General features: G+C 51.0%; 1 pseudogene; it reads left to right on the top strand.

Annotated features, from left to right (window-relative positions):
• The first annotated feature begins 8,302 nt into the window (after positions 1-8,302).
• LOC101403751 (bolA-like protein 1) lies at positions 8,303-8,705 on the top strand (annotated as a pseudogene).
• The last annotated feature ends 440 nt before the right edge of the window (positions 8,706-9,145 follow it).

The raw sequence follows: 9,145 nt of genomic DNA, 5'->3' as shown, positions 1-9,145 counted from the left end.
CTCACCCTGATTAGGCAATCAGAGAGGGCTTCCTGAAGGAGGTAAGTCCTGGGTTATGTTTTGAAGGATGGGTGATAGTTAGCCAGATGAAGAAGTGGAGAAAGAGTATTCTAGACAAAGGGAACAGTATTCTAGGCAAAGGGAACAGTATTCTAGACAAAGGGAACAGTATGTCTGGAGGAGTGGAGGAACAGCTTTATTTAGGAGCGTAAGGGCCGGCCCTGTGGCTTGGTGGTTAAGTGCGCGCGCTGCGATGCTGGCGGCCCGGGTTCGGATCCTGGGTGCGCATCGAGGCACCACTTCTCCGTTCATCCTGAGGCCGAGTCCCACATACAGCAACTAGAAGGATGTGCAGCTACGACACACAACTATCCACTGGGGCTTTGGGGGGAAAAAATAAAATAAATAAAAATCTTTAAAGGAGCGTAAGATTTGAGAGGGAGAAGGGTGAGGGATGAGGCTGGAGAGGTGGGTGGGAGCAGTCTTGAGGGGCCTTATAAGCCCAGCTGAGAGGTTTTGATTTCACCCAGAGGGCAAAGAGGAGCCTTGGAAGGGCTTTCAGCTTTGCCTTTAGTGGGCCATGATGGTGAGGCCAGGAGGAGGCAAGGCAGTGAATGGGATGGGCTAGAATGAGGCTAAGGATCAGGGCTACCCTCTCCCTGTCACCACACTCTAGCCACACGGCTTTCTTCCCGAGCTCTAATACAGTGACCCTCAACATTTAAGGTGCATCAGAATCAACTGGAGGACTTGTTAAAAATCCAGCTTGCTAGATTTCCTGAGCATTTACATTTCTAACTAGTTCCTGGTGATGCTGCTGGTTGGGGGACCCCACTTTGAGAACCCCTACTCTAACACACCTTTCCATTCCTACCTCAGGGCCTTTGCACTTGCTGTTCCTTCTCTTTGGGATTCTTGCCCCAAAATCTTTGTCACCTCCTCAGAAAAGCCTTCCTTGACCATTCACTGTAAAGTACCCACTCAGTCACTATCTTCTTGCCCTATTTTATTTTCTTTAGAGCACTGGTCATTGTTAGAAATTATCTCATTACTGTATTTGTTGACTTGTTTGTTGTCTGTTTGCCTCTATTAAAATGTAAGATCCAGGAAGGCAGGGATCTATCCCTAGGGGCCTAGGACAGTGCTTGGCATGCAGCAGACACTCAGGAATTAATTATTAAATTAAAAGCGGCTAGGGTGGGTTCCTGCAACCTGGGGGAATCCGCCGGGGCTGGGTTTTCTGGTGGTGGAGGCGTGGATGATGGGCACCAGAAGAAAAGCTGCTTGGATATTAAACTGAGCTGTTGACACAGGTTAGAAAAGCTCATCCTCTTTTGGGGGGAGGGACAGGGTGGGGTGAGAGAGTTTAAAATAGGTGACCTTTTCAAGCAGATGTGGGAGGAAGGAAGGGCACGCTGACATCACAGCTGAGAGGCCCAGAGCTCCGTTGTGGCCCAGGGGCCAGGGCCACCAGAGCAGGCTCATGGCCTGAGTCACTCCCACCTGTAAGTCAGGTGACCAAGCCAAGCCTGGGGGTGGGGGTATGGTCCCCCAACCTGGATCTCCTCCTTTCTTCCCTCGGCCCCCCTCCAGCCATTCACCTGCCCACTGCGTGATGGAGGCCTGGGCAAGGTCCTCAGTTTCCTCAGCTGGGAAGTAGGAGGAAGGATCAAGTCCAGGCGTTTCTGCTTGTCACAGATGACTGCACCCCAGCTCTTCACCGCTACTCACTGCATCCACATGTGCCTCGAGTTCTGGACCCAGTCCTGCCTTAGGCCTCCGTTCAAGCTCTTTATCCACGCCCTCCCCTCCACACACACACACTAGGTCCTCCTCTCCTAAGCTAACGCTCTCTGTCCTCCAGGCTGGGGGTGCTGGGTGCAGAGGAGGAAAGAGCATGGGCTTTGGAGTCATATCCAGCTCCATCCCTGATATCCTGGTGAATCTTCACCCTTCTGACCTCAGTTTTCCTTTCTATAGAGTGGGTATATCTATTCTAGATTGTGCTGCAGATAAAAAGACCCTATTATGAAAGTTGGTTTCTTTTGCCTTTTTTTCCCCAATTTTTAAAACTTGTGGTAAAATACACAAACATAAAATTTACCATATTAACCATTTTTAAGTGTACAATTCAGTGGTATTAAATACATTCATAATGTGCTACACTCACACCATCCATCTCCAAACTCTTTTCATCTTGTAAAACTGAAACCTTATACTCATTAAACAATAACTCCCCATTCTCCCTCCCCCAGCCCCTGGCAACTACCATTCTACTTTCTAGCTCTATGAATCTAATTACTTTAAATACCTCTTGTACATGGAATCATACAGTATTTGTCTTTTTGTGACTGCCTTATTACACTTAGCATAATGTCCTCAATGTTCATCCATGTTGTAGCATGTGTCAGGATTTCCTTCCTTTTTAAGACTGAATAATATTCCGTTGTGTGTGTATACCACATTTTGCTTATCCATTCATCCGTCGATGGACACTTGGGTGACTTCCACATTTTAGCTATTGTGAATAATGCTGCTATGAACACAGGTGTAAAAATATCTCTTCAAGACGCTGCTTGCAATTCTTTTAGGTGTATACCCAGAAGTGGGATAGCTGGATCATATGGAAATTCTATTTTTAATTTTTTGAAGAACCACCATACTGTTTTCCACAGTGGCTCTACCATTTTACATTCCCGCCAACAGTTCCTTTGCCTTTTTTTCTCCCCCAGTTCCAACTGCCTTGAAGCCTTTCAGAATTTCTCAAAATGTTGAATTTCAGTAGTGCTGACAGTCCTTGGGCCGCACCACCATAAAGCCCTTGACCCCAGCCTGGCTGAAAGCAGAGACCATGTCACACACCACCAGCTCTGCCCCAGCCTCTGGCTCAGAGCTGGTAGCAGGGCAGGAAGGTCTGCCAAACACCAGCCATGCACCAAGCGCCCTGCTAGGTACTTCACAGGCATCAGTATTAGGTACTTCACAGGCATCAGTATTAGGTACTTCACATGCATCAGTACTAGGTACTTCACATGCATTGGTACTAAGTACTTCACAGGCATCGGTACTAGGTACTTCACGTGCATCGGTACCAGGTACTTCACGTGCATCGGTACTAGGTACTTCACATGTACTTCATGTGCATGAGCCCCTTCATCCTCATCACTGTGAAGAAATGTTATCATGCCCACCAGGAGAGCAAACCCTGGGAGGTGTCCTGACTTGCCCAAGCGAAGATTGGTAAGCAATGAGGCTGGAGAAGTGGGCAGGGCCCAGTTTATGAAGGTTCTTTTTTTTTTTTTTTTAAAGATTTTATTTATTTATTTTTTCCCCCCAAAGCCCCAGTAGATAGTTGTATGTCATAGCTGCACATCCTTCTAGTTGCTGTATGTGGGACTCGGCCTCAGGATGGACGGAGAGGTGGTGCCTCGGTGCGCGCCCGGGATCCGAACCCGGGCCACCAGCATCGGAGCGCGTGCACTTAACCACCAAGCCACGGGGCCGGCCCTGAAGGTTCTTGAATACACTTTATCTTGAGGGCAATGGGGAGCCACTGCAGGTTTTAGACAGGGAGGCAATATGATCAGACTTGGGCTGAAAGCTGAGCAGGGTTTAGATAGGTAGGAAGGAAAGAAGGATTATGGTTTGATTTCTGCTTCCCAGAGTGGTAAGAAGGGAGGCTTTACCTTGGCAAAGAGGGAAGGTGAGGTAGGCGGGCAGGTGGGAACAGAGCTGGACATGTGACCTAGAATGAGCCATTTGAGCTGGGATTGGGTGGGGAGCTTGAGGTGAGTCCACGTTGCCTAACACAGGGGCTGTGTGGTCTTAGGCAGGTTACTTGGCTTCTCTGAGTTCTTTGCTTCTCTAAGTTCCTCATCTGTAAAATGGGCTTAATCATAGTACAACCTCCTGGGCAGCTGTGAGAGTTCAATGAAATCATTAAGACATGCAAAGCACTTTCTTAGGCTGGTGCCTGGAACACAGCAAGCTCTCAGTAACTACCAAGCATTGTGGGAAGTGAGGCATCACCATTATTTTTGCGGCAAGCCTCCCTGCTGCTGGACAGCCTCCCAGGCGGGCTGGGGTCTTCAACCCCCAGAGCACTCCCAAGTCCAGCTATCTCAGGGGGCTCTGTTGGATAATATTTCTCTGCTTCCTGGCGGGGAGGGTAGGAACAGCAGCCATGCGTGCAGGTGCCGCCTCCCTGCCCTCCCCTGCTCCTGCTCTCCGCCCCGGGTCTATTTCCAGCAGCGTGGCTGCCCGAGGCCAGCACCAGGTGTGAGCGGTGAGTCAGAGTCAGGCTGAACGGACATGGTGGCCCTGGGGGCCTGAGGCTGTCACAGCCTCCCTCCCTGGGCCTTTCCCAGCAGCCTTATGTGCACTTTGATGGGGGAAAGGCTAGACCAGTGCCAAAGAGTCCTCCTTCAGTTTTACCAAGAAGACTCAGTGCAGAGCCCCACCATGCCCCAAATCTACCTCTGTGCTGGCTGGAGGTGGGGCAGGGGCCATGTCCTGTTCCGTTCCCCCCCAGTATGCCGAGGTCCAGGCTTGCCACATAGCAGGGGTGCAAGGAGCGTTCACTGACTGAATGAGCCAATGGATGTACGGGACTTGGGAGAAACTGAATTTGCTGTGTGAGGGGTGTTTGTGAGGAGAGAGCGTGGGTTCTGGAGACAGACAGGCAGACGAGTTTATGTGACCCTGGGCAGGCGAATCTGCCTCTCTGAGCCTCAGTTTCCTCATCAGTAAAATGGGGACAACAATGTGCACCTTGTCAAGGACATTGTGAGGTGTAAATGAGGCTGCCTCAGAGGACTGTCTACTGTGCCTCGGACTATGTCTGTGATAACACTGATCCCATGTTGTTACAGGTACGTTACCATATCTGCTCTCCCTGGATGGTGAGCAGCTCCTGGTTTGGGGCTGGGTCTCATTCATTTTTGCTCCCCCTGCTGGGCCCTGGGCATGGCACAGAGCCAGCGCTCCCTACATGTGTGTGTGTGTCACATGACTGACTGACTCCACCCAAGATTGGAGCTCGTGAGATTGAATAGTGGTAATTGTGACAGTAGGCCACAGGCTGTCTGAGTACACACTGTTCCGACCCCAAAGAGAAGCTGGCTTTGGCTTACCATTCCTTCAGCACCTGTGCACCGAGAGCTGTGTGCTTGTTTCACAAATGCTCACAGCACACATAAGCAGGACGCTTATCATCCTCACTTTACAGATGAGGGAGCTGGGGTTCAGAGATGTTAAGTCACTTGCTTATGGTCACGTGTTGACCTAGAGGTGGAGCAGAGACCAGACTCAGGTGTGTCTGGCCTCACGATGTTCTTAGTGGTCCCCAGGATCACTGGTGTGGACAAAAGAGGGAGTCGGGAAGGCACTGCTAGCGGGTTTCCTTGCTGATCTGTGCTGCCCTGAGGTGGCCAGGATCTCGGGACTGTGATGGCCTGTCTGCGTGTCTGTGTCCTGAGGACTTTTAGGGAGGGCCTGGTCTCCTTCACCTTCACCAGGGCTCAGCACAGGGTCTGGCATACAGCGGGTGATTAACATGAGTTTCCCGAGTGAATGAGTGGCCTTCGGCCTGCTCTGGTGGCTGGGTCCCACGCTGTTGAGATGGCACAAACTACTCACCTGAAGGCACTAATTTCTGGGCACCAATCCAACCCCAGGTGACAAGAGCAGGCACGTAAGCAGGGTCGCTACTGAGGCTAAGCTGGCCTAAGTCAACACTTCCTCCATTGGGGATTCTCTCTGTCCAGCCCCAGATCCACTCTCCCTCCCCTTCCCTCCTGAGACTCCCCCACACCATGCCCTGCTCTCACACTGGCAGAGCAGGGATTGCTTTCCAGGTCACTGAAGTAGGTCGGTGTCAGGTGGGCTAGGTGTTTCCCTTAATTCCTGTGAGTCTCTGAATCTTGAGTCATTGCTGTATCCCCAGTTCGTAGCACAGCGCCAGACACGTAAGAGGTGCTCAATTCAATAAACGTTAAATGAATGAACCAATCTCAGAATTCAACAAATCTGCAGCTCCCTTGAGCTCTCCGCTGGCAGAGCTCTAGATTGATGTGTGTGACTCTGGCATTTCTGGGCCTTGGTCTTGCCACCTTTGAAATGGGTAGGTTTGATGGAACCAGCCCCGTCCATCCCAGTGTCCACTGCAGCATGCTGGACAGACGGTGGACATTCCCACATACAGCCTCCCCCTCTGTGCACACCCAGATTTTTATGAACCTTAGAAATTGTTGTAGGGGAAGCAAAGACTTAAAATGACGTGCAGTCATCACGATGATGGGCCTGGGAACCAGCCCCTCACTGAGAGTTGGGGCTTTAAATCCCCAGAGCAAGAGCAAGTCTCCCTTTTGTTCTCTTCAAGGAAGCAGATTGCAGAGCATCGGGTGTGAATGACACTGTTACGAGGACTCAGTTGTTCATCTCTTTATCTATTTAACAACTCTTTATGGAGCATCATCTAAGTACCAGGCCTTGGAGATACAACAATGATCAAGAAGCTCCTTTGGAGCTGACATTCTGTGGGGAGAGACGGAATAAACAAATAAGGATGCATATTAAGTGAGAAGATTTCTGATTACAGTAAGCACCATGAAGGAAATCCACAGAGTGCTGGGCTACAGGGGCTAGGGAAGGCGGGTTACCTGAGTTGGGGTCGGGGGTCAAAGCTGGCCCCCAAAGCTTCATTGAAGAGCTTTATTTGAGCTGCAACTAGAGGATGAGAAGGTGCTGACTTTGCAAAAAGCAGAGTGAAGAGCATGCCAGGCATAAGGAACAGTATGTGCAAAAGCTCTGAAGGAGGAAAGGGATAATCATGGATGCGCTCTATTTTTTAAAAATCAATATAAAACTGCAATTCTTGAGTTATTAGTCGTGCCAGATGAATTTCTTCATTCAACAAACAAGCCCCTACTGTGTAGCTGGCCCTGCGCTAGGCCCTGGGGACAAATAGTGATGCATGAAAGCGACATTCTTGTCACACACATCCTGGTCCTGGCACCCCATGGAGAGGAGCTGGTCTGATGTTTGTGAAGTGCTCCCAGCTCGGATCCTTGGGGAATCCAAATAAACCCCGCAGGTTCTGGCATCCCAGGCCTCCCGCCAGCCAGAGGCTCCTGGCCTGCATGGGAGGGAGGCTTCTGTTTCCTGCCTCTCCCTCCCCCACCCACCTGGGCACAGAGGGTCTTTCATCCATTGTTACTGCTTCCTGCCCATCCATCTCCAGCTGCTGGTCTGAACCCTGCAGATTTACACTGACAAGCGGATGCTTTTACCAGGACCCTCGAGGGGGACAGGGAGGGGCGTGGCCCGGGGTGGGGGCGAGAGGCAGAGGGGGGGCTAGAGCTTTGTGACAAGGAAGAGTTTCCTGCCCTGAAGAGGTGTCAGACCCTGAGGGCTGGGAGGACGGGAAGCGGGCCTCTGTCTCCAAAGTCTCCCCCACACTGGGGGAGGGAGTGATTAATGACCCCTGACACGGCAGGGCCTCCATGCCCCTTGGACTGGGTTTGGGTTCATCACCATCTTCCGTGGCCGCATTTCTGACGTATGGAATGAGCACTGGGCTTGGAGTCAGGAGTCCTGGGTACCATCTCCACCAACTCTTAGCTGGGTGACTTAGGCAAATTCCTTAGCCTCTCTGAGCCTCAGTCCCCTCATTTGACAGGTGGGTCTACTAACGCGTGCCCAGCAGTGTTGAGAAAATGAATGTGATCATGTAGGATAGATGGTTGCAAAACGCCGTAAAATAAAAAGCGTTTTCTCCCTTTGGGCTCTCCTATCCAAAGTAGGAAGGTTACAAACTGGTTCCTGTTAAGGTGGGGCTTGATTGAGCACCTACTGTGTGCAGCTGCTGTGCTAGTGTTGAAGATAAGGAGAAACAAGACCCAGTTTTTGTCCTTAAGTGAGATAGACAAGCAAACAGATATGCATCATGTGATTGGTTGAAGCATTTGAACATACCAGCCAAGAGTCTGGCTCTGGGGCCAGCCTGCTTGGGTTCATATCCCAGCTCTGCCACTTACTGGCTGTGTGGCTGTGGGCAAGTCACTTAAACTCTCTGTGCCTCAGTTTCCTAAATCTGTCAACTGGGGTGAATAATTACCCACCTCGTAAGATTGTTGTGGGGTTTAAATTATTTAATACTTGTAAAGCACTTAGTACAGTGCCTGACATACAGTAAGTCTCAATAAACAAAAGTTGTCGTTATTGCAGCAACTGGATTTCACCCAGATTGTCAGGAGTCCCGTCCTTGAGTGAAACTGCAGTTGCCAAGGACAAACAGAAGCCTATGTTGAGTGGGCAGCAGGTTAGGAATCTGCTCTCCATGGCAACCATGTCTGTCTGTCCTGGGGCAGCACGGGATTAAGGGGCAGCGTGGGATTGGGGACCATCGGTCCCATCGAGGCCGCCATTTGCACAAAGTTGGAGCAGGCCCTGAAGCCCGAGGTGCTGGAGCTGTGCAACAAGAGTGGCAGCCATGCGGTCCCACCAGGCAGCGAGATATGTGGCAGTGGTGAGCTCTCTCTTCGAGGGACTGAGCCCCCTGCAAGGGCACCGGCTGGTCCACACCGTGCTGTCTGAGGAGGTGGCTGGGCCAGTCCACGCGCTGGCCATATAGGAGCAGACCCGTGCCCAGTGGAGCGAGCCCCCCTTGTCTGGGTGGGAGTAAGAAAACTCAAGGAACCCCCTGAACCCCAAGAGAGAGGGAAGACCAGAATCGGAATGCACTGGGTGAGAATAAACTACTGGGGCCTTCCTCCCCTCGGTACGGTCCAGGGTTGTAAGGGATGAGGACCTGTAGGCCCCATTCTCCCGCACATACACATTCTCCGGAGGTAGCAACTCATTTCTGATCAAAGCTAACCCAAGGAGAGAGCGGAATCACTGGCTGCTGCTCTCGCCCTGGACTCTCTGGGAAAAGCTGCCTGGCTGTTTCATGTTAAATTGTGGCTAAGGAACCACCAGACCTAATGAAATGGAAATAATCCTGTACATTAAAAGACAAATTATCATATGAAAAAAAGTTCTCCTTATCATAGGTGCTGATGAAGTCAACGCGGAGTGGGGAGGGGGTGGCCTGAGGGGCCCCCAACCCAGCCGGTCTTGGAGTCGAGGAAGACTGGATGAAGAG

The sequence above is a fragment of the Ceratotherium simum genome, chromosome 22, assembly GCF_057802395.1.
Source record: "Ceratotherium simum simum isolate JZ-2026a chromosome 22, ASM5780239v1, whole genome shotgun sequence".
NCBI lineage: Eukaryota > Metazoa > Chordata > Mammalia > Perissodactyla > Rhinocerotidae > Ceratotherium > Ceratotherium simum.
This window is presented reverse-complemented; position numbering and strand designations above follow the sequence as displayed.